We start from the raw sequence: 27242 nt of genomic DNA on the forward strand, positions 1-27242 counted from the left end.
CAGTTTTATGAGTCTTTGTTTTTACGTCGATAATAGCTCCTTTTTTTTTTTTTTTTAACTCTCTTTACGCACTGTGGTTTGTGTCCATGAGAGTATTCAATTGGTTTTGTTTTAACTATAGACAACTAACTGCTTCATATCACATATATGTTTATATTTTTCACTTTGTCACTCGACGCACTTGATCTAAAATTTTAAAGTTTGTTAATATTAAAGAAAAATTATCAAATCCAGTCACAGATATTGGGAACATATTTCCATATTCCGGTATTCACATTAACTTATTAAACAGATTTCAGTTCGTTGAATTTAAGATCACTAATTTTTTTTTTTTTAGTATAGATCTTGTAGTCAAAAGATTCTAAATATTGAATAGTTTGGTTTCCGATCGTAGGGGAAGGATTTGTTTCATGGTTCACTAATGGAAAGATTCGTTGAAGGGGCGCACTGTTTCGTAGGTTGCTAATTTCACTCGCAAAGTAAATTTGGGTAAGGATTAGGGTTATTCTTATTTATCTTACGACCCGCTACTTGTTTTATTCACATGCAGTAGTTAACATTATATTCCACTTTAATAGTTACAAAAATTAATAACAACTCAACAAAAAGTAATTTATGACAATTTACGCGGTAATACTATATATCACAAATAGTTAGTTAATACCGGGTGTCTAAAATCTATGGCAACCTAACAAGACCAGGGTAAATATCGAGCCCATTACATACATACTCGTATATATATATATATATGTATTCATATTAATCAATACAATAAATTTCACTTTAATATCTATCTTAATATTTCATCGACGTTTAAATTCTACATCACCGTTCATATTCGACAAGTATTCATATTTTATAAATATTTATATTTATTTGGCTCAAAGACAAAACAAAAACCCTGACTATCAACATTCACCTTTTTCCTTCATAAGGTTGCAACATTGTATTTCATATGAATAAACCCGATAATCAATAATCATTTTCAGTTTACTAAAGATCCGCGTATATATACAAAAAACAAAATAGCTGGTGTTATTTAATGAGTTGACATAAGAGGTGGAAAATGCAACAAATAGAGCAGGCACGTAACTCTTAAAACTATGTAAGTACATATATATATGTATATACAAAAAAAAAATCAATGTTATTCGAAACTAGTGGGCCCAAACTATTAATACATACACACTATATGACCAATCAATAGAAATAAAAACCAGAAATCAGTAATCAATTGATATAAGTTGTATGATCAATGAATAACGAAGGTTTCTAGGAATCTGAAAGCATAGTGTACCTTCCCGGCAATTTCTCCCGTGGTGGATTGAATATCGCGGAAATGGTCCTGAGTTGTGCTGCAATACCTCCACGAATTGCATCCCTCGATGTCTCAGTTAGTACATACGATCGAAATAAGTTATATGAATATTGTACGTTTTCATGAGTTTCAGAAACCGGGGGGGGGGGAGGTTAAAAAATTTGGAAAAAAATCTCGAAGTAATGAAGACAGAGAGAGAGATAGAGAAGAAGGAAGACGAAGAATAGGGGCGCCAAAGAATTAAGTGGGAAATAACTAACGCTACAAAGTTAGAAGTCGAATTTCGCTCTCAACAAAATCCATAGCCAAAATATTCTTAACATGCCAAAAAGGGTTCGGCTTACCAAATAAATAGCCGATAAAACTGTCTGCGAAGATGAGACAAGTCTGTGTCCACAATGGGATTTTCGGAAAGACAAAGGCTTTAGGGAAATCCCACCACTCACCGTATCCGGTCAACACCCTTGCAGACCCCGAAATCCTCCGGAAGGTTAGAGACGGCGTTAATTTAGGATTTCAAAAGAAAAAAAAAATCATCCGACCACTTGGAAACTAGAAGATTCCAGAATAGTAATGAAATTAGAGTAATAGCTAAGATATCCCTAATGAGAATTTGCCAAAATAAAAAAAAAATTTAAATAAACTGAATTTTGGATCGGTGATCTCAATAACCAAAACATCACCGATGGCTACCCCGCGCAGACACGCCACAGTCTGGGATGTCGTTAATTTCCCTCATCTAATTAAACTAAGAAAAGAAACGAAAATACTTAAGGGGACTAGGGGTCGACATCCGGGTACGCTATAACATAAATATTAATTTAGTAGCAGTTAATTTAATCGGATAACCGAACTGAGTTATATGAACACTGCACAATAAATAAATAAGGTAAGCAACAAAAAAAAAAATCTCGGAGAGGCAATGAATGCTAAAGGTACAAATGACCGAAACCTGTACTTTTCGATGATCACAGGATATAGCAGTTGGTTTTCTTAATTATCATTTCTGTCATCCTTTAGAAGTAATTCCCACATGATGCTACCCTATCTATTGAAAGGCTTAAGATCCGGGGCTGTTATTATGAGGTACTTAAATGCGAAGTAACACACAATTCCCAACTACAATTTACTATTCAAGTAGCAAACTCGGTTGGATGAATGCACTGGTGTGGAAGTCAAAACGCGAGAGATTTTTTTTTTCTCTTTCTTTCTTCGTAAACATATTCATATTTTCACTATATAAAATTCACTAGGCCTATCCATTTAAATATAGGGGTCATCATCTCATTCGTATTATATATCATATTATTAACATATCATTACATTCATTCATTATCTACTAATTTTCGCACGAAGTAATATTTTATAAACACCCTATTTCGTACATTTTACACGCAGGCCATACACATATTTACGTTACGCAGTAATAAATATATATATATATATAACTATCACAATCTATCACGCTCAAACCACCACACGATCACATTCATCGAACCACGTACTCTTTATTTCGAAGCACCCAAATTGTATTTACCTTGCAGGTTTAAAAAAAAAAAAATCATACATGGATTTACGGAAAGTTAAATTGTCAATGATTAATCTATTTCTGATTTGTTGATAAAACTGAAGCAACAATGGAATTTTCTACAGCTACGGGAAAAGAGAATTTAATACTACATTTTTAAACAAACAGTAACAGCATATGGGCTTTACTTCTATTAAGAAAATAGGTGTTCTTTATTTCAGCGGATTATTCATTAACTACTGGACCTAGCGAGCTGAAATTTTCAGTACAGTAAGATCTCATGCTATTTTATATGAAGGTATACTCATCCGAACCGAAAACCATGTCCACGGGAAGTAATTTGAGAATAAATGTCCAAAATCAAACAATCTAAATCACTAAGTCATGCGATGTCGTACTGTCAACAAACAATTGACTACCGAAAACTGACGCTATAGCGCTGTAGTGGAGGCATAATTTACCGTGTACTGAAATGTATACTTGTACTCATTAATCAGAAATTTAATATTTACTCTGGTTTATTTATGTTAGCAAAATGGTACTAAATTAAAGCATATTTATACACTGTCCAAATCGAAAATTCACACACTCACACAAAACTACTAACTACATACACCACTGTTAGTACTATACATAAAGACAACTAACTAAACTAAACATGCACCATTTAGTTACATGCATGTTGACGAAAATAACCTAACACATTAAATTTAAAATACATTACTCCCTCGTCGATATATACAGTCGGCTCTATTTAATTTAAAAGGGGTCAAAAATGAGAAAAGTAACACTAGGTCTAATTGACCTGACCAATTGTTTACATAATGATTGCCAAAAATTGATGCCCTGGGGGCACCTTAACGAGGTTTATGGAGGGACCCTTCCCCTGAAAGGGGAAAAGGCCCTAAAACGAACAATAACTAACCCATTCCCCCGCTAGAACTGGTTCAATTTGGAAAAGGGGATAGGAGCCCTTTTAAGCTAACTTAAGCTGCCATTATGATTATTTACAGTACTATCAAACCTACTACATACATGCAATTACGAAATAAATAATGATAAATCACATTTACTGTATACACGACCAACATGCACTAATCAGGTCGTAATTTCCCTAATCCGTAACTGAGTTTTTTTAAAAAGGTCAGACAATCACTCTCATAAACTGTCTATGCTTTGGCTTGGATGATGAGCAATATGGCGTCAGAAAAGCTGGTTCCTATTTCTGCTTTATTTTACAGTTCACTTGACGAAAAATGGAAGTTTGTCAGCTCCTAAATCATTGTCAGTCTTTAAATATTAAGTTACATTAAATGTTACCTTAGTTTTCCTTGAAAATTTGAGACCTTCCCGAAAAATATGTGGCAAGAAAATCACAAGCTGCTCCTACTAGTGTGTCTTCAATTATTCTGATAATATTGCGCCGAAAAAGCCAGAGGTAGGAGAATTCCTCCAATCAGAACGAAAACTTTAGCCGCGGAAATTACAAAGCAAATAGAAATTTGGCAAATCCAGATATAACCGGATCTGAAAGCGACTATGGACTAGTGAGAGGGGGTGAGGGAAAGATTAGGTACCTGGCCAAAATCTACATTGGTCTGAAATTAAGGAAATTTATATCCAATAACGGAACTATGTTTCGGTATGACGTCAGAATGGTAAACCTTGTAACTATTCAAGTTATATATCCGGAAATGGGATTTACACTTAATCAAAATATAAATAAATATATTATACAGTGGGAATATGGTTACTAACGAAACCTTTGGGTTCATTATATTTAATTCGAAGTAGAGAGAGTAAATAAATTGTGTAACTAAACCGAAATTGAATTAAAAAAAAAATTACTAGGTACAGGGTGCGTAAAAAAAATTGCCATTACTTTCAACTGTAATGGTATATTACATTCAAATCAAGGAAAAGTAGACCAACGTAAAAAAAAACAGAGAGAGAGAGAGAGAAACTAATTTTCTATATAATTAAGCATGCCGTACTAATTGAAAATGCCCATGTAATTAAGTTTAGAATACAAATTTTATGGCCATTTTTCTCTAACTTTATGGCTTGATTGCCTTATGCTCGGAACGCTCCATATATTAAACACCAGCTTCAGTAATTATAAATAGAAAGCAGTGGGTATAAAATTCAAAAAGAACTTTAATTTGCATTACTCAATTTGTTTCTCAACTAATATCAATCGTTTTCGATTATTTTTACAAATCAACCCACTACCAATTTCCAATATATAGAAAATGCACCCCCGTCCCCCCGCTCATAAAAGATAATTTTAAAAAATGCCAGGACATATTCTCTTTATTTTTAATAAAGAGTTATATGCTGAATTTCAGCTCTCAGTTGAACGGCTTGTGAGATACTCAATTTTTCGCTCATGTGGTTCGGATTCCACGTTAATCAGTAGGTCCACGTCTCATATAGCGTCGTTGCTGAAAGGGACGCTAAACTAAACTCAACTCAACTCAATTTTTCGCAAAAATTCGGACTTCTACTCCCCCTAAGGATATGTATTATAATGAAAGTGACACGCGTATGATAACTTCCCAGTTGGGATTGGAGCCTAATTATATACCAAACGTCAATTTATTTGACTTTGCAATTTGACCGTGATGATTACGCAGACATACTTACTTTCAATTTTTTATGATACATATCCTTATTTCATATGTTACAGATGATTCAAAAATACTTTTTCAAGCAGTTAGCTCCTGTAGAATCTCACAGGCTGCATCCCAAAATCCAACTCCTACTATCCTATGACAATCCAAAAGTGACTGAACTGTTTTTATTAGGAACAAATGACAAAAGAAAAATGGAGATCTTGAAAGTAAAATGTAGAAAAGCTCGGTGCTCCCAATAACTACACATTTCTCCGCCTCTTCATCCCGAACTTAAAAATAAAACTTAATTCGAATATGGTTAATTAGTGAATTTATTACAGTTAAATTCCACTCACTACATGCTACAGCTACAACTATGTAACAAAAAATAACAACTGTGAAACATGTTCTGAATTACTATTAGATTTCTTACGCTATTATTAAACATATTAGAATAGTAAAAGAGGATTGTTTGTGAAATAGTATATTTGCTCTTGATTTATAACTTTTTCATACGGAAAAAAATAAAATATTATTCAAGTTTTAAACTTTGCACTCTGCACATATGTTGCCCTCTAGGCAATGGGACTAATGTGAAATGTGGACTATTGTGGACTAATGGGAAATGCTGCACTGTTAGCGGCGCTGAAAACTTACGATTCGATTCTAATATCGAATGATTTCGATATCTTTATGTCGCTACGTAACCACCCTGGGTGCTAATGGGAGCTTAGTTGGACTTGAATTGAAAGTAGAACCATTCACCTAAGCGACCACGAAACTATGGATTCGATACTAATATCGACCCGTTTCTAGCATTTTTGATATGTATCCCGACAGTTTTCTTTTTCCAGACTGTGAGAAATATAGTTAAAATTGCTCTAAATATATCAGAATTATGTTGAAATACACACATAAATCCACTTTTATATTCTGTATAAATACAGAGTGAGCGAGCGAGCGAGCGAGAGAGGGCGACTGAAGGAATCACCACTTCCACATTGCAAAAGCATATATCAGGAATTGAATTGAAAATCTATGTAAAGACTTTCTGCTGTGGCATGCTTCATAAGGACAATTCCAGTCTGCTCACGTGACCTTTGGGGTTCATGAATTTTTTTGTGAGCGTTCCGACTTGGGATTCTCTGTTTATACCTTCTGTTTATGCATCGAATAACTTTTCAAGAACATAAATGACATTCTGTATTAGGAATGTTGAGAATTACCCTCTATATGACAAATAGCTGCAAATAAATACACTACATGATTTATTTATTGCTATTGAACGAGTTTCTTAAGTTGTATTTACATCCTTATATAATACCGACCTACTGTGAAAATTATCTCAGATGTTATATTTTAAACATAATAATTACTATGTTCTGCAATGATTATGTTATATATACACAACTTATGTATTCTAATGTAATTATTTTATATAATTTTTCATGCATTGCGGAAAATATAATTTAAAAAAAAGGATTAACTTAAACGGGATTCGAACTCTCAACCTTATGATTTGAAATCCGACAGCTTACCAATGAGCTAGCACAAGGACTTCTAGAACTATGCTTCTAGCGATGTATAACGGATCTCAAGATAATTATGACATTCATATCCATTACAAACGCTGTTTCTGTTCTACTTTGACTTTTATTTTAGTACTCAGGCGATAATTATGTTCTATTTCTTAACTTTGAGCATTCTTTTACATATGGAAACATTCTTTAACGTATTTAAATGTTCCATTACGTATGGAGAGCTAAATGACAAACAAGCATGTGCTGACATAAAAAAAAAGGTTTCGAAATATTGTATCATTAAGTATTTCAATCAATGTTGCTTTTTTAAACACTTGGTAACAAGTCTTATTATATTTAAAAGAAGAAAAACACATCTGCAAACTTTTTCCCGATTGCAAAGGCTGGCTTGGAGGTTCGAACCTGGCTTACTTTTTCCCGAAGATATCCGAAGCTGGACTTAGAAAATTATTGCCTCAAAACACCAGTAAAGAATGCGCTCAACCTTTTTGAGACAAGGTGTACATTCGCCATGTTAATAACATAAATGCTCGTTATTATCCCACAATGAACTGTTCGGTCACCTTGCGCCAAGTAGTTCCGTCCGCTCACCGTATTGTTATGATTATTTTATTGAAATATTAAAAAACTTTTTTTTATATGAATGTACGAACACGAACTTTTCAATAGTGTAGTACTAGAGAAGAATAACAAAATACGTCAGGAGACAAATAACAAAATACGTCATGAGACAAATAAGTTGTTTGTCACGTAGTTCACTGTCTCCAACCAATATATAAGCTTCAGAAAATCAGAACTTTTCAATCGACATCGACTCAGATCTTACATCATACTTTGCGTCTGTAACCTGCGTCTCGCATTTTGGACTAGAAGCTACGACGAAGATGGTCAACATTGAGTTGAGAGAGAGACCTCCGAACTACACATGTAAGTTTTATCCTTTGAATAATTTCAGTCTCTAAGAAGAAGTAATTTCTTCTATGGCAGTCTCCTGCTAAAGGCCTCATAGATAACAGACTCTTAAATTTTGCTTTATTGTTAATCTCACTATTGTAAATCACTGCAGACAAACCTGAGCTCATTTAAATATTAACATTTGATTTGTTATGTCTGCATATTGTAACATGACATTTATTCTTTGTAATAAATTTATATTTTGAAGATTCTTTCTTTTTCACACATACTACTGAATTTAGTAATTTACTGTTATCATGAGAAAAGATACTAACCACTATACTAAATGTAAATTAAAACTATTAAATTAAACATGGCTATCCTTGCAAGAAATAGAGACTAAAATATTCACGCAGCACATTAGCTTTTGCTATGCTGAATAAAAGGGGCCTAGGTTACGAAACTACTTCTTCATGAGCATTGAAATACAACATATATACGATTTCTCCATGTCTTAAGGATTTCTGGCTTATATTTTCTTTGGTTTTAAAGTACTTTGTAAACAATGGCTCGTAGACAACAAAATAACAATACTTCATCAACTCCTCCTTCTATAGGTTTTCCCATGTTCATAGATACCTTTGCAAATTCCGAAGGTCAAGATGCGGAAACATTCATTCAGAAATTTGAACGATTTTCTTTATTGCATAAGTTAAATGAGGATACCCAAAAGCAAGTCTTCAAACTTTCGTTGACCCAATTCCCAGCACTTTGGCTTAACAGAAATGAGTAATTTCTAAATTTATCGTGGTCAGCCTTGAAAGCCAAGTTTTTGGAACAGTTTTCTCCTTCTTCTTCCTCTCTTGAGGCCACACTTTTGTTTCAGAAACGGCAACAAAAAAAAGATGAAAAACTCATTCCGTTTTTGTATGAGAAATATGACCTCTCACAACGCATTACACCTCCCATGCCTTTTAAATCGTTCTTATTGCAAACGATTATATCTCTACAGCCTAGATTTGTTCCTTTGTTTGCTCAACATCAGTTTGAAAATTTTTCACAGTTAATAAACAAAGCTCAGATTATAGAACATTCAGATGCTTTATTACGATACAGGACGGAACAGGAACACAAACACGTTGCATTCCAAGACTCTGCTACCTCCCCTCCCTCCGCTTTGTCTTCCACGGATGAACAGTTAGAAAAAATATCAAAACAACTTGAGGCATTGCAGGTAAATTTAGCAACGCGTGCAGAGGACAGTCAGGTTATTGCTTCAGTTTCTCAACAACAAGGAAATCACAAACAGTATTACAGGAAATCCCGTAGTGTTTCTCCTTACAAGAATAAAAATCAAAACACTGATCAAGGTAGGAAAAATAACTCACAACCCAAAAATAAGAAGAAACATAAGTTTTCCAATGGAAAACAAAATTCTAAGAGGTTTTATCAACAGTATTATGCTGTTCCCCCTTTTCCATATTACATGCCACCTTTTGGACAGCCATATGGTTCCTACTTTCCATCTTTTACTCCACAAAATAACTATCCTGCGTTAGAATATGGACCATTATCAAAAAACGGGAATCAATAGGGGATGGGCATAGTAAGTTTTTTCGGACTCCCACCCCGCAATTTAATGAATTAATCCCAATATATTCTCTGCCAACTAGAACAAATTCTGTATATTCCACCTCAAATTTAAATCCGGAAGCACCATCTTTTATACCTACTGCACACACAAGCTTGCACGTTCCTAGAGAAAGTGCCGATACTTTTCATGAAAGGCAATCATTTCACTTGCCGTTCAAGGCAACAGCAAGTCAAGAGTCACATACCAGTTTCTTATACTCACAAACTAATTCCCTTGCAAGTGATATACATAATGCTACTACTATGTGTATAAAACAAAACAAGCATGATACACATGCCGTTCAGCCCCAGCAATCACATACTAAAGTAACAGTCCCTTTAGTATTTAGAAATCAACTTCCTTATGTAACTGGTACCATATCGAATCAACAGTATAACTTCTTACTGGACACAGGCGCTATGACATCTCTGATACATTACTCCTTAGTGCCGCGTAATTGTAAGATATTTCAACTAACTACTAAAGTATATGGCATCAGTTCTACTCCATTACATTTAACAAAGGCAGCATACATTCCGATAGTTATAGCGGGTAAAACTTTTCAAGTTTTATTCCGTATTTCCCCCATTGCCAATATTCCTATTTTACTTTCTAACAGATTTTTGACAAATCATGAGGCTAATATTTCATATAAAGCTAACACAGTTACCCTTACCCACTATGGGGACACCCATAGATTTCCTAAAGAAAGTGACAAAGAAACATCATTGTCAGCTAAAGTGAGTAGTAACTGCAAATTCAATTTCTATGTTAGACAAGGTACAGCCATTCCTCCAAATTCAATAAGGTATGTTCCTCTTACTCTTGACACTCCAGTCTCGAATACTGAATTTATTGTTCAAAATCCAATCATTAGAAATATGCAAAGTTGTGTATTCATGCAAACAGCAGTAAATTCCAATAATATGTATTTACCGATAGTAAATCCGGGAAATACTAAGAAATATTTGCAGAAAGGAACACATATAGCTCAGGGCGCTTTATTACCAAAGGACACACAGAAGGCTCATGTGTATCTCATACGTAAACTTTACGAACCAACGAAAAAACAAACACGTGATAGGGTGGCCAAACGTCTTGAAAAAATCAAACCATACATAGACTACAGTAAATTTAATATTAATCCTGATTTAACGCCAGATCAACAAGAGAAGATACTTTCAGTTTTAAAAAGACATCCAACATGTTTTTCTTGGCATAATAAGGATTTCCAAGTTATAGACTGCTACTCTGCTACACTTAATGTAGTAGACAGAGAACCATGGACAGTTCCTACATATACCATTCCTTTTCGTCTTCGTGCTAAAGTCAAAGAAAAGATACAGGAAATGATTGACAATGGAATCATATCAAAATCAGACAGTTTCTATAGAAACAATCTCATAGCAGTTCCTAAACGAGATTCGAACCAAGTACGTCTCGTCTTAGATCTCAGAGAACTTTCATCCCGTTCAAAACCGGTCAGCGAATTATCCCCTGGTGTTCAGGACATCTTAGACCAATTAGCACAGGCTCGTTACTGTATAAAAACGGACATGGAGCAAAGCTTTCATCAAGTCAAATTAGACGAGGCCGATCAAGAATTAACCAGTTTCAGCGTGCATCAATTAGGGTTACCTGACAGCCTCTTTAAAATGAATACTTTACCCCAAGGTTTTCGGACATCAACCTTAATTTTACAGATATATATATATATATATGTGTGTGTGTGTGTATTATTAGCGTTTGTTCTTGACCCCCTGCGAAAGTTTCTGGCGACGCCTATAACATACTTTATTTAAACTCGAATATTCAATTGAGATATTGCAAGATACAATTCGTGAAGTTACTTACTCTCGTCAGATATCAAGGGACCGTTTCCACCACTATTTGACACGCTGTAGTCGTGATCAATCGCATCTAACTTTGATTTCGTTTTCCTTTACCATTTTCTGATCGAAGTTTACCGTTGTAGTACTCATCGTCTCCTTTCTTGTTTCTATGAAGTGACATAGAGATTAATTTTCGTGTAGATATTTGGGCCCATAAGTCTATGTTAAATTTTGAGGTTTTATCATCCGGATGGCAAACTGTCAAATAAATATTTTGTATCGTAATTCAGTTTACGTACCTACCCCAAATCTTGAATGTTCATTAGTTTCGAAATCGTCAAGGATGTAAGCGTTTACAATATTTTGCGGTTATTCGTTCATGGTATAGTCGAATTTATTTTATTGTACATGATGTAGCGTTGCAACCTAAAAATTTTATTGAGCGGGTAATTAATTTGAAATCGTAAAATAATGATTAAATATATGTATATTGAATTATAAATGTGTAATGAATGTAAATGTGATATTGAAGAAAAACGTATAATGTTGAAATACTTTGATAAATGTGAATAAAGGGTTTTGTTATCTACCCCGAACGGTTACGTTGGTTGTCATACTTTCATAAAATTCGACAAATTTTAAAGTGTAAATTTGGAAGATACCGCCCTATGTTTAAACATCATCCTTAAAATCGTAATGTGATTAACTTGTATATGTGTATATTAACATCTCATATTATATTATATTAACATCTCATGTGTATATTAACATCTCATAGTATATTAACATCTCATACTAATTGCATGTTGCATGTAAACAAGGCAGGTTATCGTAACCCTAAGCTACCATCAAGTTTATCCTTATGTCCATGAACGTGAAATCTTCCCATACAGCTGTTTCTCCATCACCCTGTCATATACAAAACTTCAAACCCATATAGTGTTTCTATCTTAGTGATCGTGGTCTTGGTGCGAGAATGAATAGCAATATCTATATATCCTACTGATTATCCTTCGGCAGTTGTAACGAAGTTACGAAAATTTTAGTTTCTTTCAATTTGTACTAATATAACTACAAATGTCTGTGTGCAATCTAATATAATACGATGATAACTTAAGAAATATAGTGCTAACTAAATACCAAACGAAGTGATTAAATAAATGATTTAGTTATATTGAAGTTAATAACAGAAAATTTTGCTTTCTTAATTTATGAATGGGAAAAATGAGTAATTCTATAAACTGAATGTGTGTTATTTGCAAATGCATAAATATTATTTCATGTATGTACCGATATAAAGTCGAATTACGTGCACGGACACCAAAAGGGTGTATTATGGACACGTAAAACAAAATCTTATGTGAAACGACGAGAAAAGACTCGCTTCACATTTTTTTAAAAACTCATACGAGATAGAATTTGATGTAACTAATTTTTAATCCATATTTTATTTTTTTCGTTTCTATCATCCTTTTTAACATTAGATATATATTGACATAATTTAACATTAAATCTATTAACATCGAAAACAAACTCAACGATGGAAACATAAGAGGTGCAGTCAGATTATTGCCAACAGATGACGAGAAGAACCCTAAAACAGGGGTTGGCGGGGAAAGGTCAACGACACGGTCAAGTCCATTTTCGGTTTTTAAGGTGTGGTCTATACTTAGATGTCGTCTGCTATTCCGGGTAAAGTTATCTGTGTGCTAGTCCGTGGTGTCATTTGAAACGCGCGTTGTGCTTTGTGTTTCGTGCTTAGTTTCGTTGTGTTTTTCGAATTAATGTGTTTTTAATATTATAATATACTGTGTTTTAGTGTAATGGCGAGCTCTAGGAAGAAAGGCGCGACTATTCATAGTGATTGTCGTGAAATAATAAGCAACATTGTTGAATTCTGTGACCGCGAATCAAGAGAGAAACAGTGTTTAGTACCTCTTTGTCAAGCCACAAAACGTGCTTCTAGAGCTACAGGCTTGTCTGAATCAACTATAAAAAAATTCGCAAGGAGTCTCTTACACGAAAAATGCATTCTCCGACACGAAAATTGATTTCTCCCGGTAAACACAGGAAAAGACCCGATCATAGAAATGTCATTGTAGACGATTTTGATTTGTGTGTTATAAGAAATGTTGTGATTGAAATGAACGGGTCAGATTGTACCAACGTGTGCTAAGCTTTTAACTGTAGTGCGGCAAAAAATTCATTTTCCTTGGAAAATAGACTCACTGCGCCAGGTATTGAGACAGTGTGGCTTCATTTGGAAGAGATGTAACAATAGGAGAAAGATGTTGATTGAAAGACCAGATATTGTAAAGTGGAGGAGTAAATATTTAAGAGCTGTCAAGAAATATCGGGGAGAAAATCGCGCTCTGATATATCTTGATGAAACTGGAGTCGACAGCAACATTACAACAAAGAAGTGTTGGCAGTCAGACCATGTCGTAGGGGTCCATGCGAACGCTAGTTCTGCATATCGACTCATAGTTGTGCATGCAGGAAGCATTAATGGATTTGTGCCGAACGCGTGTCTTATATATAAGGCAGGTAGTAGTACAGGTGATTATCACGGTCAAATGAATGGTGAGAATTTCCAGAAGTGGGTTAGAGGAAAACTTATCCCAAATATTCCTCCTCAGTGTGTCATAGTAATGGATAACTCTCCTTACCATTCAGTACAAGCAGAAAAAGTTCCTTCAGGCTATAGCTTGAAAACCGATATGCTCTCCTGGCTAAAATCTCGACAAATTAGCTGTGATGAAACCTTGAGGAAGGCGGAATTAAACGCTATAATTCAAGCCAACAAACCTCGTGAGAAAACGTATCGTGTGGACAAATTACTTGAAGAACATGGCCTTCATCTTCCCCCGTACTCGTGTGATTTGAACCCGATAGAACTTTCGTGGGCCAAGGTGAAAAAATATATACGTGACCATAACACGACAGGGTCACTTTCATTCACAGCACTACAGGAACTTACCTCAATTGCAATATCATCATGCACTTCAGAAGATTGGAAGGGTATCTGTCAGCATGTCGAAAAAATAGAAAAAACAGTATTGGGAGCGGGACGACTTGATGGAAAATGAGGTAGAAAAAATTTTGATTTCGTTTGGAGGAACAGAAGATAGCGACAGTGAGCCGTCAGATGATTCGAATGGTGCATTCGAGGATGAAACAGATAATGACAGTGACGAATTGGCACAACCGTTATCACAGTAAAGGGTAAGTACCCTATTCATTTCGTTTTGTGTCTAATTTTTGTTATACTTGTTATACTTGCGTTGCAACGATATTCCTTGGTAAAACATGAAGGTGGACGTTAGGGATACGCACAAGATAGGATTTGAGGCTGTCTCGACTCGAAAATATGTCGCGAAAGTGGTCTCGTATCAAAAAATAAATATGTTTCTATTGGAAGCACTCTGTCTCGACTCGAATTTTTTGACGAAAATTCTGTCTCGACTCGAATTTTTTAACGAAAATTCTGTCTCGTCTCGTCTCGAGCGAAACCCTAGTGAACGTTGCTTAAATGTAATCACAGGTATCACTATTCATCTCAGCGACTCCGAAAATCTGTGGAATCGACAGTATCATCGGTCGTTTTCCGCTGGTTGTACGCATATCTCCCTCCCGTCCCCCGCCCTAGGGGTGTTAAATTCACAGTATTTCTTTCTAGGGTATAAGTGACATTTGTACCAAGTTGATTGGAATTGCTCGAAACCTATGCTGGCACATGCACACATACACACACATACACACACACACACACACACACACACACACACACGGATACATCATATGATCAAGAGGGGGGCTAGACTGTATATAGTCTTCAAATTGTCCAGTAAAGGATAAAATCAACTGCCATTTATGCCGTGTAAATTTTGAGGTAAAGGGGGAGCGTATTATAGCCTCTATAGTTCCCTTGGATCCGCCTATATGTGTATATATACATATATAAGATATATCAATTACTCGTATTTGTAAAATACATATTTAAATACAGAACTTATACGTTGCGCGCAAGAAAAGGAATGTATTAATTAGATAAAATGAGAACTCGTATAGGAAACGACTTGCCGAAACCCCCGTGCGAAAAGTGTGTGAGCCCATACCTACGTCACACTACTTCTGCTAGGGTTCTTCTCGTCATCCGTCCACTGTACTAATTTCTGAAGATATCATCGCCACACCTAATGCATCTGTTTTAGAAGCCCTTCACATTCAGACACTTTTTCATTACCAGATCCTCCTAAAGAATACCCTAATATACCAAGAGTTTCAGTTTCTGAAATACGATACGCTGTAAAATCCTTCCCATCTGGATCAGCTGGAGGTATTGATGGTCTTCGTCCTTCGATTCTTAAGGATCTACTACTACAACATGAGTGAGATTCAAAAGAAAGATTAACTACGATGAGTCTAGAATTACTTCATTAAATCCTTTCAGGTAATATACCTCAGAAAATAAAACTAATCTTTTTCGGAGCATCACTTATTGCGCTTAATAAGAAGAGCGATGGAATTCGACCAATTGCAATTGGGAACATTTGGAGAAGAATATCAGCAAAAGTTATATGTTCCAGAATTAAAGAATACGTCGTAAGTTTCCTTTACCCTCACCAATTGGGAGTATGCGTCCCCAATGGAGCCGAAGCCGCAGCACATGCAGCTCACATTTACTTTACTACTCCCCATTCACAACAAAAGGCTTTTCTGAAATTAGACTTTCGTAACGCTTTCAATGAACTGAACCGAGACGCAATGCTACTCACAATTAAAACTAATTTTCCATCGATATATCACTATGACTATCAATGCTATGCGCAACCAAGTAACCTATTTCTAGGTGATAAGATTATACTTTCGCAACGTGGAGTACAACAAGGCAATCCCTTAGGTCCTGCTTTGTTCGCCAATAACAATTAAGTCCATAGTGTCTAGGATTAACAGTGAATTAAACATCTGGTACTTAGATGATGGTACTATAGCAGATCCTGACACAGTTTTATGTAAGCTACACAATATTCGAACTATGCCAGCAGACATGGGCTACATTTAAATTTTATGAAGTGTGAAGTATGATTTTTAGGAATTTCGCAATATCAAATGGAAGTGTTATATTCACAATTTAAAAATTCAGTACCGGGAATACAACTTATCACAACCTCTTCAGCCTTTCTACTTGGTGCAGCCCTTTCGCCTGAGGCAACACGTAATCTGTTAGTTGAAAAAACTAAAAAATAGATTTCTCTTGTCACGTCTGGCCCTAATATTAGCATATTCAGCTTTTTATCTCCTTCGTGCGTCGTTCTCAATACCAAGAATAATCTACTTTTTAGGCTGTTCTACTTGGCGTGAAGTCGATTTACTAGAGAAGTTTGACACCGTTCTGAAATGTGGACTGGAATCGTTACTCAACTGTAACCTAAATAGCAGCGCATGGATACAGACCTCCCTTCGAGTTGATTCTGGAAATCTAGGTATTCGTCGGGCTGCCGATTTGGCGTATCCTTCATTTTTAGCGTCATTCTATGGATCCGGGCATACCATTGAGATACTCATCAACCAACTGAATGAGCCTCACATAGAATCTGATGTCCAACACTGCATATCTTACTGGTCTAATCTAGTCGGTTTAAGTCCTCCTGAAATAACGGACAGAAGTTCGCAATCAGTTTGGGACAAGCCAATCATCAAATTATATCATTCAGTGTTATTACAAGAAGCAGACAGTCAAGAGGATAAGGCTAGACTTCTCGCCTCCTCGTCATCAATTTCAGCTGCTTGGCTACAGGGATTACCTTCACACACCCTAGGACTACACCTTCCAAACGAAAGTTTTCATATTGCAGTTGCACTTCGCAGGGGTGCCCACAAGGGGGGGCTATGACGCAAAGTGAATCATTGAAATATTTGGAGGGTGTTAAAATCTGTATAAATATGTTTGAAGGAGTGTAAAAATTAATCGAAAAGATTTTTTTCATGGAAGAACACCTACGGGTAGACAATTGGGGCGGGTGTGTCATGGACATAAGGAAGGGGGCACCACTGGCACTTCGCCTAGGAGGGGACATCTGTGAATCACACAACTGCTCTAAATGTGGTGCATCAGTCAAGCAGAATTGTCTACACGGTCTGTCTTGTATAAGTAGCTCCGGAAAACATGTGAGGCATTCGAACGGGAATGACATCATCTGGAGAGCACTTACATCGGCAGACGTTCCACTTGTTCGTGAACCTGCGGGGTGTAATAGATCTAATGGCAAAATACCAGATGGCATGACGCTGGTACCATGGAAGAGGGGAAGGATTCTTCTCTGGGATTTCACCTGCTCTGACACTTCCGCGTCATCTAATCTCACTCTTTCTCCATCTCGAGAAGGAGCTATTGCAGCCCGCAGAGAATGCGAGAAAACAAGAAAATATAAAGATCTCTTCGATAGATACATGTTCGTGACCGTAGCCATTGAATCGAGCGGCATTTGGGGCCTCGAAGGGCTCAATTTCATCAAAGGAGTAGGCCATCGTATTGCACACCTTACTGGTGACAAGCGGGCTACTAGTTTTCTGATACAACGTATCAGCATAGCAGTTCAATGAGGAAATGTGGCTTCCATTTTAGGTACATTACCTCCTGGAAAATTATTAGAAGAGGTTTTCCTTTTATAACTAACTGTTCAGAATTTGCTGTTTTGCACATTTTGTACACACATCTGGGACATACTTTTACAGCAGTGCATCTAAAAGATGAGAATATTTGTAATCTGGAGGTGTTCAAAGGATGTCGATAATGTGTAAAGTGTCCTACTGTGTGTAATTTGACTTTTGAACAGATATTTAACATTTCATGTATAATAATATAACTATATGTATACTTATTCGCATGTAATTCATATTTTCTTTGTGATTACCTTTAATAGGCATAATAAATGTTACCAAACTGTAAATAGGGAAAATCCTTTCAAGCAAATCTAAACCTAGTTACCTGTACCAATATATTGTCCTGTTTGCTTGTGTGCGTGAATGAGTGATAACTTTAGCTTTAAGTGGTAATATGTATGTTGGTCTAGAATAATAACATTTCTTATGTATGTGTATGACTATAATATGTGTGTATTGGTGCATATCCGAGGTCATGAAGGATAACTAATTATAAATTAATCCAAATCGGCTCTGAAAGGCAAGCCGAAACAACAGAATAAGTTGGAGACGATGACAGTTTCTTCGAAATTTCAAGAACTCCGATTGGTGGAAAATATGTGTATCATTTAATTTTTTTTCTTTCCATGGCTAGCTCAAACGTGTCTTCGACCTCCACTATGTACAATCAGTTGCTGGATGAAAGTTATTTAATACTCAGAAATAACAGATATTCAAGTAAATTAATACTTCTCATCATCTGGGCTGGGTCAGGGTACCCCCAACTTGTGCAGTTACCTGGATCCAGGTCGGAGTAGTATGAGGGAACATGTCTTTCATCAGGAATAATTCAGAATTGATTCTCGAATTATAAAATTCGAATATGAATCACCTTTTAATATTTATTTAAGCTTTCTCTCTATATTTCCAAAATTATCCAGTACTTCTTCATTTCTAGTTTCCTCTTTCTTTCTTCTATTCTGCTTTCTTCTCCTTCTCTCTCTTCTATCTCCCTATGGACTTTCATATATCTCTTTCTCAGTCTTTCCTACCTTTAATAAAACTGAAGAGAGGTCGTGATTGGGAGTTGTCGCTATAGAAACGGTCAATAAATTCAATTAGATTTCTCTTCGGAAGTCCGATATTAACTAATAATGAGACATACGTAAAAACAAAACTAAAATTTATCTTAGTTCATTTATTAAATTATCAAATAGAAGTTGGCGACAACTAGAAGGGTCACTTCACTTCCCATGAGCGACGTCACTGTTCGCCGTCACAAGTATAATTCGGTTGGAAGCTTTGCCATCTATCACTGCAGCAGCTCATCAACACTTATTTCGGGTTTACCATCAGCTACAACTCTGGAAGGCTAACAAGGTACCCCCTACTTCCTGGGGATCTAAGTGGAATCAAATGTGTTTGGAACCAATCATGACAGTGAAAGCTCCAGCTCCGGACTCTCTACTTTAACTTATATATTGTAAGTGCACGATGGGATATGAACGCATACTTAAGTGCAGAAAAACATAACTAAAATTTACCTCGTTGTGTGTACATTGTAATGGCAGTGGTTGCACCAATTCCTATTATGAAATGAAAAAATGAAATGAAATCTTTGAGTTTACTTCCCACGGCTATGCCGGTTAGGCTATCCCGATCCCGATGAAAATCCCGATGAAACTGAGGAAATCATCCCGATGAAAATATGAACATGGACATTATTAAAACGTAGTAATCGTTATTGAAAATCCAGACTGAATTTAGAAGCACTGTGCACTGAAAAAGGCACTTTGTTCTTATCAAATTCTATAATTATTCTCTCGAGCTAAAAAATTTCCTTCTTCGGGGCCTTATCTTCGATCGTGCTCAATGTGAACTACACGTGCTCTCTCCTCCACATATTGATAACCTCGCGGAGAAAATCTTCTGAAATCACCGCTGTTTGTAAATAGTTTTTCGTTACAAATCAGAGGATAATAATGTAATAGTGAACATTCTTACTCAGTATAAAATGGTTGTGTTAATTCAACTCAATTTTAACACAGGACAGTGCTTCCAGTGACTACCACTATGCGGATTTAGTTTAACACAGACCCCGCGGTGTTGGCGTTTAACACAGGAGGTGTGTTACGTTTTTAACACACACGGTGTTGAGCGGTGTTAAATTCAGATCTATGTTAGTATTTTCGGTGTTGATTCGACACTATGTTAGTGTCTTCGGTAGTGTAGAGAAAAGTGTTGAGTGTTACTTGTGGCGGTGTTGCACCAACACAAAGAAAGTAACACAGTGTGTAGTGTGTTAATATTTCACCATGTCAAGTATCAATATAACACAGTCGCTGTGTTACTTCAAGGTCAATTCCGTGTAAGTAACACCATTTACATGTTAATTTCAGCACTCCCTATGTTACAATTCAAGGTCAGACCACCAAATTAACACCGTTTTTGGTGTTAGTTCGACTCCACTTCTGAGTTAATACGACACTTATTTCGTGGTTGAAATATCTCCGTGTGTGGTGTTGATGTAACCATTTTTCTGTTGGAAAACCATGTGGTGCGCACGCTTACGTTTACCGTAGATTCTAATTTTAAAATAAGAATATTAAACTACAGAACACTTCATTTAGAAAATCTTCATAAAAAATTTTGTCGTCCTCCCCAACATTTATTGTGAAGTATTTCTTGATGGTGCGAAACACAATCTTCACCAACATCTTGTTCAAGAATGATAGGAAACTCTTACCTATATCCTTATAATATGTTTGCCTCTTAATCGTAATTCTACTTGTTTTCAGCCATTTTTGAAGCACAATCCCCAGTGTTGACTGGTGGGCTTTAGTACAGTGTAGAAGTGACACAGTAATACGATGTTGTTTCTCGCTGTTGACATATTTCTTCAGAAACATTATGTAAAACAATTGAAAACACATCGCGCGATTTGCGGGTTGAAATTTTGCGTATCCTGGATTTGTTTAAATATTTCTTTCTACTGTGTTTGTCTGAAGCTTCAATTCATAATCCTTTATAATTAGATGTCCAACATATTTGGCAATCACAGAGAAAATAACACCGAAGATTCTAGACTTGTGTTAATTTAACATACAGGCTGTGTGCCATTTCAACTGCCGTCATTTGACACACAACTCCAAATGGAAAGTGAGTTGTTCTAACTACCTGTTTGTGTTATATTTTAACACAATCGTGTTAACACATAGGCATGTCGTTGAAATAACACAACGGTTTTCTACAGTGTACTATTTTGTTTTCAGGTATGGATTTTAAATTTGAAATTCGTGTATTGCTCCTTTCTAATGCATTTAAGAGGAGTTGTCAGAAAGCTTCAAGGAAACGTTCTCACTCTCTGGATGAAAATAGGAACACACTCTAAAAATGACTTCCTGCTGGATTTGAACACACAAATATCTGATTGCGAGAGTATTCACCCAAAGCGCCTGACCACTTCATATCCAGTCAAAAATCTTTAACTTTTGTATAAAGTAGTTTTCTGCTCCACACTTGCTATTGTTTAGTCCGATACGAGTTTGCGTTGATTATTTGGAATTTACAGCTCTTGCAATACATAAAAGGACTTTCGAATAAACCGCATTCAGTTTTACGTCCTAATAACTACTTTAAAACAGTTTGAATCCGTGAAATGATTATGGTTGGAGTGATTGTGTAAATGTTTTCATAGTTAGGAGTCTCGACATGAAAACCCACTTAACATGAGGATTTGCTTTCTTGAAATATAGCAAATATAGTAGATATCACAATACCAAACACAGCAAACCTGCAGAAAGCACATAGAGAAATAATAGAAAAATACTAACACTGGCCCAAATTATAAAAGAACAATCGACCAAAAATGTGAAAATAACACCAGTAGTTATATCAGATACCGGAGTGGTCTACAAGACATTAAAAAATGCAATTGTAACAATGGGAAGTGAAGGAAAAAGTCATAAAGAAAATTCAGAAAAGCGTAATATTGGACGAATTGTAAGAAACTTCCTGGAACCTTAGAGCAAAGGGGAAAACAGAAAGAATAAATAATATACTTTTGTGACTCGTCTATTAGTATATTGCCTGCTCAGGTAGTAGTAATAGTAATAATAAATGCTACCACAGTATGAAATTATCTTTCTTGCTCGATAACTATTACCACCGCCAGGCTTACTCACAAAAGCTGCAACAGCATGTGTTGGAAAAAGCTTGTTGTTTACAGTCTTCATTTTGTGCCATGTAAATATAATAAAAAGTGATTTGTTTTGAGTTACTTTTGATTCTCTACCAGGAAAGGAAGAAGCAAGAAAATAGTTACAGTATTACTGTTAAAAATGTATTAATGCTTTCGGATTTAAGAATGTCATAATTAATATTACACAGGGAAGTGTAACAAATGAACCTTACAAGTATTGTAAGAAAAATAATTAGTATGTTAAAAAAGATAACTAACATTTTAATTAAAAATAGATTCACTTTCGCATCCCAACTTCACTTGAAAGAAGTTGGGATTCGGGCCTTAAGAAAAGGACTTTTCGGACTAAATTAGGAAGTCTTATAGGCTTAATCTAAGAGGAGTAACCGCCAAACATCATTTCTTTATTTTCCATATTAGGAGTGAGTGATCTACTATTTCCACAATTACATGCACGCATGAAGAGCGCACTCGCAGAAGTTCGGCCTATTTTTGGCCAGTTTCCGCCAAACAAGGCACACGGCAAATTGTTTCACATACTTGGTCCTCGGTCCGAGTGCACAGGCACTGTCGAGATTTGTCCCTCAACCTTGGCGCCGAAGCATGTAACCCCTATTCACTAAGGGAGTTGGATACGCTTACTGCGCGGCAGAACCAGAGTCCTGCCTAAAAGTTGCCTACTAGTGGAGGCGGTCCTGGTAGCGATTCAGGCCCTACCATGCTCTGCAGGCATAATACCCGAGCGTTTCAAGGCAAACTGACCTCCCGCACATACTCAATGTTATCCAGGTTCTTGGGATTAGCTCCCATATGCTACCGAATCCCACGGTATGACCACAGCACGGCAGAGTCCAACCCAATCCAGGAACCTCAGGCAGTGCTCGAGGGGCTAGCGTTCCCCCTGCCTGCCTACCTCTATCGTTCAACTGGCAACCGCCTTCGCGTGTAGAGGTACCACACACACGTCGAGATGCTTCCTCATCTCTTCGCGGATCGAATGATACGTGTTATGTCACCATTTGACTTTGGTGCCGGCCCATATCCTACAGACTTTCCTCCCCTCCGCGGAATCAGAGCCGTTACACAGATTCCTGGGATTGACCCCTCCCCCACTTCCGATCAGTCCTCCGCAGGCAGGAATCCGACACTCCCCTCCTGGTAGGATCGTCTAAATAATACAGGACTACCTCTCTTTAGCGTGTTGAGGTACCACCAACACGTTGAGATACTCAGTATCTCCTCCCAGACCCAATAGCACGTTTAAGTCGCCATTTGAGAGAAGGGCCGTAGCCACTACTCAGTGGCGGTTCTAGAAGAAACAAACTGGGGGGGAGCAGGATTCAATATCGAATATATATATATATATGGGTTGTAATATAAAGTGTTTCTATTTTGATGCTGTTATGCTGTCCATAATCTACATTCTCTTTCTTAGTCATTTTTTTAATTGCTTGTTAATTCCCCTCAGGTATATCTATGAAGGAAATACAAATATGTACGTTTAAAACCTTTTTCAGTGTAAGAAAACAAGAATTAGTTGAAGCAAACGAGTGAACATTTTAATATTCAAATAAACATTGGATATATGTAATGTTTGCAATACGTTTCAATGAAAATTCATAAAATAAAGCTGCACATAATGTGCAACATAATTATTATGTATGCTATGTAATATGTAATAATTATATGCTATGTAATAATTATTGCACAAAATAAATTCCAATAAACCTAACATTATATTTTTACAAATGTAAAACATTTTTCTCAATTTAAAATAGTAAACGCTATTTTATTTTTTTTACCACTGAATGACAATAAATTATTTTTTGATTTCCATTGTTTATAAGCAAGTTTTATCCTGATCGGAAGCTTAGAAGAAAGAAGTCCTGTTGAAAATATTAATTTTGTGATTACTCTGAAGTAAAGCCTAACAATGGAATATTACTTTGTTTTTTAGAAATAAAATAAAAGCAAACCTAATAATATTTATAACCAAAGAAATATGTATTTATATTGTGAGCAATCAGTAACTAAAGATTGATTCTATAGTTTCCAATATTAGCAAAGTGATCCACTACCCCAGATGGATCCTGTAAAAGTGTTCCACTTAACTCCCTCTCAATTTATATGAGAGCAAGATTAGAAAGTCTTTTCGCTGAGATTGTAGATCTCAAATATTGCTTTACGCGCTTCATAACAGAGAAACTGCGTTCAGCAGATGCAGATTAGAAAGTCAACAATTCAGGGAAAGCCAATTCCATAGTTTGTAGCTGAACGAAAAACTCCATGACACCTACGCTTTTCAGTTTACTGTCGTTAGCAAACACACTCTTAGCCAAATCCAGTTCCGATTTTAATTTGTTAATATCCTGGAAAAAGTCCTTGTACTTCTCCGCGAAGATCGGAATGAAAGATGGATTAAGGAAAGAACCACTTCTAGGATTACATGCGTCTATAGCATCACACACAAAATCATTTTCAGTAAATCTGCGCTTCAGTTCACTGGTCATATTATCAACCACTTGAAATACGACCCTTTTATATTCTTCAGCCAAAGGTGTAGATTGGTCTCTTCCTACGTTGGAAATAAGGTCGGTCAAGATGGAGTTCCACATCGCCATTTAAAAAAATAATATATACCAGAGTTTTGTACTAGTTTTGTACTGTTTTGTACCAACAATAAAACGTTTTTTACCTCTCCCAAAATGTCCCAAATTCAAACTTCTAATTTGGGACACACAAACAAATCTCAGTTCCATAAACACATATATCAATGATAATGGTCTGATTAGATAAAGAAAGTTTTGTACTGTTTTGTACCAACAATAAAAAAAATTGCATCTGTCCCCAAATGTCCCAAATTCCACACTCTAATGTGTAACACTAAGGTCAAGTTGGAGTTCCACATAGCCCGATTTCTTTCAAAATCGTCTCATTAGATAAAGAAAGTTTTGTACTGTTTTGTACCAACAATAGAAAGTTTTGTATCTGTCCCAAAATGTTCCAAATTTCATCTTCTAATGTAAAACGCCAACAGTCATATCAGTTTTCTAAATAAGAATTTACAAATAAAAGTTGTACCAGAGTTTTGTACTAGTTTTGTACTGTTTTGTACCAACAATAAAAAGTCTTGTACCAGTCCCAAAATGTCCCAAATTTTAGGTTTTAGTGTGCAACTCCAACTTCACCTTTGAGTTCTACATTCGCCGATTTGTATCAAAGTGGCCTCCTTACATAAAGGAAGTTTTGTACTATTTTGTACCAACAATAAAAAGTTTTGTACCAGTCCTAAAATGTCCCAAATTCAAACTTCTAATTTGGGACACATAAACAAATCTCAGTCCCATAAACACACATATCAATGATAATGATCTCATTAGATAAAGAAAGTTTTGTACTGTTTTGTACCAACAATAAAATATTTGTACCTGCCCCAAATGTCCCAAATTCCACACTCTAATGTGTAACACTAAGGTCAAGTTGGAGTTCCACATAGCCAGATTTCTTTCAAAATCGTCTCATTAGATAAAGGAAGTTTTGTACTGTTTTGTACCAACAATAAAAAGTTTTGTACCAGTCCCAAAATGTCCCAAAATTTTGATTTTAGTGTGGAACTCCAACTTGACCTCTGAGTTCTACATTCGCCGGTTTGCATCAAAGTGGCCTCATTACATAAAGGAAGTTTTGTAGTATTTTGTACCAACAATAAAAAGTTTTGTACCAGTCCCAAAATGTATCAAATTTTAAATTGTGCTGCAGAATTCCAACTGGACCTATGAATTCGACACTTGCCTATTTGCATTAAAGTGGTGTTATTAGATAGAGAAAGTTTTGTACTGTTTTGTACCAGTCCCTGTCTACTTTTATCTACTATCTAAAAAAAAGTTTCGTACTTTCCCAAAATGTTTTAAATTGCATCTTGTAATGCGGAACTCTAAGGTCAAGATTGAGTTCCACATACCCCGATTTCTTTCAAAATAGTCTCATCAGAAAAAGAAATTTTTCTATTGTTTTGTACCAAAAATTAAAAGTTTTGTACCTGTCCCAAAATATTTCAAATTTCATTTTTTAATGTAGAACGCAAACAGTCATCTCAGTTTTCCACGTAACAATTTACAAAAAAATATATTTGAGGTTTGTACTAGTTTTCTACTGTTTTGTAGTACCAATAAAAACTTTGTACTTTTAAACCTTCTAATTTGGAACGCATAAACAATTCTTAGTTCCACACAACTATTTCACTGGAAATATTTCAATATATCAAGAATGCTTTGAACTCTTTTCTAGTATTTGAAAATGGTTTTACATGTCCCAAAATGTCCAAATTGCATCTTCTATTGCGGAACATTAAGGTCAAGATGGAGTTCAACATAGCCCAATTTCTTTCAAAATCGTCTTATTACATAAAGAAAGTTTTGTACTGTTTTCTACTAACAGCAAAAAGTTTTGTACCTGTCCCAAAATGTTCCAAATTTCATCTTCTAGTGTGAGACGCCAACAGTCATCTCAGTTTTCCAAATAAAAATTTACAAATAAAAGTTGTACCGGAATTTTGTACTAGTTTTGTACTGTTTTGTATCAACAATAGAAAGACTTGTATCCGTTCTAAAATGTCCATAATTGCATCCTTTAATGTAGAACGCCAACAGTCATCTCAGCTTTCTATGTAACAATTTTTAAAAAATTGTACTAGAGTTTTGTACTATTTTGTACCAACAATAAAAAGTTTTATACCTGTCCCAAATGTCCCAAATTGCATCTTCTAGTGTAAGACGCCAACAGTCATCTCAGTTTTCCAAATAAGAATTTACAAATATAAGTTGTACCGGAATTTTGTACTAGTTTTGTACTGTTTTGTATCAACAATAGAAAGATTTGTATCTGTCCCAAAATGTCCCAAATTGCATCCTTTAATATAGAACGCCAACAGTCATCTCACCTTTCTATGTACAATTTACAAAATATTTTTCTAGAGTTTTGTACTGTTTGTACCAAGAATAAAAAGTTTTGTACCTGTCCCAAAATGTCCCAAATT

At 35.7% G+C, this 27242-nt stretch overlaps 1 protein-coding gene across 2 annotated transcripts in view; it reads left to right on the forward strand.

Moving 5' to 3' along the window:
* The window catches only part of LOC145683917 (trypsin inhibitor-like), a 472745-nt gene that overhangs the window by 275423 nt on the left and 170080 nt on the right, over window positions 1-27242 (forward strand). The window contains exon 1 of one of the 2 annotated variants that reach the window (XR_014131209.1): window positions 7813-7929. The exons of the other annotated variant lie outside the window; for it this stretch is intronic. The gene's annotated coding sequence lies outside the window, so the exon portion shown is untranslated. Of the gene's footprint in view, window positions 1-7812; window positions 7930-27242 lie in introns of those variants that run through there. 2 annotated transcript variants of the gene reach the window in all.

The sequence above is a fragment of the Thermobia domestica genome, chromosome 4 (genome assembly GCF_964235325.1).
Source record: "Thermobia domestica chromosome 4, izTheDome1.hap1.1, whole genome shotgun sequence".
NCBI classification, from domain to species: domain Eukaryota; kingdom Metazoa; phylum Arthropoda; class Insecta; order Zygentoma; family Lepismatidae; genus Thermobia; species Thermobia domestica.